This window comes from Nematolebias whitei, chromosome 10 (genome assembly GCF_014905685.2).
Source record: "Nematolebias whitei isolate Nwh7 chromosome 10, NemWhi1, whole genome shotgun sequence".
NCBI lineage: Eukaryota > Metazoa > Chordata > Actinopteri > Cyprinodontiformes > Rivulidae > Nematolebias > Nematolebias whitei.
In genome coordinates this window covers 1725680-1731314 of record NC_056507.1, presented here as the reverse complement: position 1 = coordinate 1731314, position 5635 = coordinate 1725680, and the positions used below count along the sequence as shown (strand labels likewise).

General features: G+C 44.2%; 1 protein-coding gene across 1 annotated transcript in view; it reads right to left on the bottom strand.

The window, feature by feature from the left end:
- bcar1 (BCAR1 scaffold protein, Cas family member) overlaps positions 1-5635 on the bottom strand; it is a 106400-nt gene that overhangs the window by 97070 nt on the left and 3695 nt on the right. The gene's annotated exons all lie outside the window — the stretch shown is intronic.

The following is a 5635-nucleotide window of genomic DNA, read 5'->3' as shown; positions in this document are numbered from 1 at the left end:
CCCCCCCCCCCTCAGATAAGTCTTGGTAAAACACCACACAGAGGACAAACACGGAGAGAAGCAGAGACGATCTGTGATTTACACAAACTCACCAGATAGTTCATTTTGTCCCTGCGGCGCTGAGCACAAGTTGGACCTCCAGGCCAAGGTTTTTGTCAGATCCCAGCTCCGACAGATCCTCAAGAACTCCTCCCTCCTTCCTAAGTCCCTTGGTTGCCTCGTCTTTTCTCCAGTCCTGTTTTCAGCAATTATCCAGATCCAGACTCATTCTGACACTTCCTGATCTTACACAACAACAAGGAGACTGCACGGCCCATTTACCAGAACCCAGTCTTCCTGCCCTGGTCCCTCTCGCCCTCCTGCCATAGGAAAAGAGGGAGGAGTGAGTATCCTGACATGTCACTTCCTGTGGGATCCAGTCTGACCCTTCGCCCACCCACAGCCTCCTCCAGCCTGCCTCTCTCTCCCCCCCTGGCTGTGAGAGGCAGGAGGTGCTCTGCAGAGAACTGATGAGGAGCCGAGAACCTAAACGTCTCGCTGTGAGGAGACAGGCCCTAAAATAAAGACAACGCTCACACTGGAGCGTTTTCATCCATAAATCGTCTTCTTTACATCCCAACAGGTGACTGGACCAGAACAAACAGAAAGACCTCCGTAGAAAACAGGAACCAGTCCATCTGCAAAAAGCTTTAGTGTCATGGAGGACTCGTTCAGACAGAGACCTGATCCAACAGCAAGATGATGCACAGACAACACACGGTCATAAAAACATTTAAAATGAAAAGCAAAAGGAAGAAACCAAAGAAAAACAGCTACATTGTAAAGACACGTAAAACACTAAACACAGGAACATGTCTGCGTTGGTTGTTGAACTTAGCAGAAGTTTAAAATCCCTTAGAGACGTCAAGGTCGAGAGCTTCAACCAAAATCATGAACCTGAACAAGAGAGTTCTGTAAGAACCCAGAACCAAAAAACCAAAAAGAACTAGTATCAGGAACCAGGTGTTGGAACCTGAAGAGCTCCCCTCACCCAGACAATCTGCTGGTTGTGTTTCTAAATTAGGATGAATTAAAATTATTATTTGATCAACAGTTGGATGATTTAAACACTGTTCCCTCCACAGTCGTCCCTGGTCTGCTGTCCATCAACAAGAACTCTATTGTGTCTGATCTTCACAGCACCAACGCAAACCACACACACACACGCACACACACACACATGTTTGTTTTGCTATCTTTATGGGGCCTTTGCATTGACTTCCATTCATTTTTCATTCATTTCTATAGCCTAACCATGACCTTTATCCATAACCTAACCATTACCAGTACATACCTAACCCTAAACCTAACACATCCTCAATTCACACCTTAGTCCTAAACCTAGCCCCTAACCCACCAACGGGACTTCTTCTTATGGGGCCCGGGCTTTGGGCCCCATAAGGAGCAGTTGGTCCTCACAATGTAGTATAAGTTGGAAAAATGGGCCTCACAAAGTAGCATAAACAAGGACACACACACACACACAGTAACCTCCATGAGGGAGATGTGAGTGGCGTCTCTGACAGCAGCAGCATCTTCAGCTGACCCACAGATGGTCCCACACGAACCGACCCACCAGAACAAGATGCAGGTCAACACCAGGCTGAACGTGCTGCTGGTCTCTGCTGAACCTGGACCTGGACTCAGATTTCTGTTTATGGTTGTATCCCGCATAGATGTGCAGCAGATGTGCAACAGGTGTGCAGCAGATGTACAACATGTGCAACAGATGTGCAGCATGTGTGCAGCAAGTGTGCAACAGATGTGCAATAGATGTACAACATATGTGCAACAGATGTGCAGCAGATGTGCAGCAGGTGTGCAACAGGTGTGCAGCAGATGTACAACATATGTGCAACATATGTGCAGCAGGTGTGCAGCATGTGTGCAATAGATGTGCAATAGATGTACAACATATGTGCAACATATGTGCAACAGATGTGCAATAGATGTGCTATAGATGTGCAACAGGTGTGCAGCAGATGTACAACATATGTGCAACAGATGTGCAGCAGGTGTGCAGCATGTGTGCAATAGATGTGCAATAGATGTACAACATATGTGCAACATATGTGCAATAGATGTGCAATAGATGTGCAGCAGGTGTGCAGCAAGTGTGCAACAGATGTGCAATAGATGTACAACATATGTGCAACATATGTGCAACAGATGTGCAGCAGGTGTGCAACAGGTGTGCAGCAGATGTACAACATATGTGCAACCGATGTGCAACAGATGTGCAATAGATGTGCAGCAAGTGTGCAACAGATGTGCAATAGATGTACAACATATGTGCAACATATGTGCAGCAGGTGTGCAGCAGATGTGCAACAGGTGTGCAGCAGGTGTGCAACAGGTGTGCAGCAGGTGTGCAACAGGTGTGCAGCAGGTGTGCAGCAGGTGTGCAACAGGTGTGCAGCAGGTGTGCAACAGGTGTGCAGCAGGTGTCTCGGTTGTGTTGACGGTGTCATTGAGTGTGGCTCTGATCTGTTTCTTCTCTACCTATTTTAAACTGTAACTACTTCAGCTCTCAGTCTTTTCCTACAGTCATGTATGACGTCATACATGACATACATGACATACATGAAAATGTTCCATTGTTCAGGACCAAACGGCTACGACTTTGTTTTTTGTAAGATTTACACATGTTTTTTAAATATCTTACTTTATTAGAACCGTTTTCTTCACTGAGATGGAGAACTCTTGAAATCGTTTTAAACTTTCTGCATCGTTTTGTGGACTTCAGCTTTTATCTTCGGTTCTGCTCGTTTAGCCTTTCAGCTGTTTTCACCTGAATTTTGATTTCAAAATAACCCAAGATTAAAAAAGACAGGATTTGAGAACCACTGCAAACATTCTGAAACATTTTGGAGACTTTTGTGAACACAAACCTGACAACATGTGAGTTTTATAGATTCAGAGCTAAAGTTAGCTGTGGTAGTAGCTGAGCATCATTTACAACCTGCACTCAGAGCGTGAACGATGGCGTGCAAATCAATGAGCGATACGCGTTCTTTCATTAAAGACGGTATTCACTGCAAACTACCGGAGTTAGAGTCACACTCCATGCTGAAAGGCCTACCTGGACATGAGGAGACCCCTGAAGGCAGCCAAACAATGTACAGAACACCTGGAGGGTCAACAGAACATACAACACTCAGGAAACACGTCAAACTTGTGTTTGTTCTTCAGAAGTCACATGTTTATGGTTTAAACAGTGAAGTACAGTTTTCTTGATATAAACTAAACCTGGACATCCATTCTGTCTTTGTCCATTTTGTCTTTTCAAACTCCAGACAGTTGTCTGCCCTTCCTGAGCCCGGTTCTGGTTCTGCTGGAGGTTTCCAAGACCGTTGGAAGAATGTTCTGTGGACGATGAGACCAAAATTTAACTTTTTGGTTTAAATGAAAAGAGTTCTGTTTGGAGAAAGGACAACAGCATTCCTGCAGAAGAACTTGATCCCATCTGTGGAACATGGTGGTGGTAGTATCATGGTCTGGGCCTGTTCTGCTGCATCTGGACCAGGACGGCTCGCCATCATTGATGGAACAATGAATTCTGGATTATATCAGAGAATTCTGAAGGAAAAAGTCAGAACATCTGTCCATGAAGTGAATCTCAGAGAAGATGGGTCATGCAGTGACACAATGACCCTCAGCACACAAGATGTTCTAGCAAAGAATGGTTCAAGAAGAATAAAGTTCATGTTGTGGAATGGTCAAGTCCAAGTTCTGACCTTCATCCAGTCCAGATGTTGTGGAAGGACCTGAAGCTGCAGTTAATGTGAGGAAACAACCAACATCCAGAGGTGAAGATGTTCTGTACGGAGGAATGAGCTCAAAGTTCCTCCAAGGTGAGCAGGACTCATCAAGAGTTACCAGAAATGTTTGAAGTTAGGGGGGGGGGGGGGGGGGGGGTCACACCAGGGACTGAAGCAAAGGTTCACATACTTTTACCACTGATGGATGATACTGGATCATTGTCCTCAATAAATAAATGACCAAGTTTAATATCTTAATCTCATTTGTTGAACTGGATGTTTGTAACAGGTCTCTCTTGTAAATGAGTCCTGGAGGCTCACTGGGAACTAACCAGTATAAATAAAGGTTGAATGAAAAACTAACTGGGTTCTCTTTATCTACTTTTTCATTCAACCTTTATTTCTGCAGGTTAGTCCCATTGAGCCTCGAGGACTCGTTTACAAGAGAGACCTGGTTTAACAAAGAGTGATGACAACAATAGACAGTTATAAAAGAGACGTACAAATAATTTTTTTAACAAGTTCAAATCAAATGGCAACCAAAAGGACAGTCAAAAGGAAAAGTAGCGAACCCCCCCCCCAAGCTAGTTTACAAGGCGGTGCAGAAAACTCAAAACAGGAACATGTCTGTGTTGGTGTTTCCAGGAACTTAACAGATGTTTGAAGACACATGGAGAGGTCAAGGTCAAGAGCTTCAGATCTTTTTACATCTTTTTTAGGACTTGTGTGAAAATCTGACGATGTTTTAGGTCATACTATAGAAATATAGAACATTTATAAAGTCCTCATAAACATTCATCAGCTCTGTAAAACGTGGCAAAGTGGACCATGAGGTATACGACACAATCCACGCCTGTCGACACACTCTCATACAACAATCTATAGCAAAGGCCTGGACAAGCAAAGACCTTGTAGAACCTTTGACCTTGATTTGTGACCTTGACCTTGGAGCTGGGGTGATGAAAAGTGTGACACTCAGTCTAGCAACGTGTAATAGACTCCATGAAGTTATCTTGAGTGGATCAAAGGTTAGGCCTGGACAAGAGAACGTTTAGGTACAGATAGAGACTATTTCATAAAACTCCTGACTTTTGACGGGCGCATGATAAAAACAAAATATGTCGTCTTCACTGCAGTGCAGTGTTGGTGTACAAATATCAGAATGAGGTTCTGCATCTGCTGAGCCTCAGTTTCAGACGACTCATTAAAACTTGATCAGTCCACCCTGGTCCACAGCTTAGCTTGAGCTGCTTACATCGTCTCCTCCGCCTCTGGAAGCCGCCACGTTGTGACACAACTCATCAGACACGTGTGAATCGTGTTTTTATTGAACAAATCAGGCGTTGATGTTAAATTGTGCCGCTCCTGTTTCCACAATGAGATGCACTCCCATCCTGAACACATGCTGCTACAAAGAACATGATGCATAGAACCAGCAGCAGAAGAAGAATTTACAAGAATTAGACTTCTTGTAAAAATGTAAATACATAAGTTTCTTTTTTTTTGTCCTCGGTCATATCCTGGTGTTCTGTTGAATCTCAAATTTTTAGTTTTGTCTCTACATCTTTACAAGCGCCTTCTGTAGTCTGTTCGTACATGAGGCCCCTGGCGGTCTCTAAAGATGAGCTGCTCAAACTAAAGTTAGAATAAATTTAAAACCAGCGAGAAACTAAATCTCGTTTGTCTGCAAGCAGCATCCTCTGAGGAAAAAAAAAACACGACTTTGTTGAGCGCCACAGCAACCATGTAGACAATCACTGGAAACAGGCGACTCCAGCGTTTGACAGTTGGAAACAGGCGCCTCCAGCGTCTGACAGCTGGAAACAGGCGCCTCC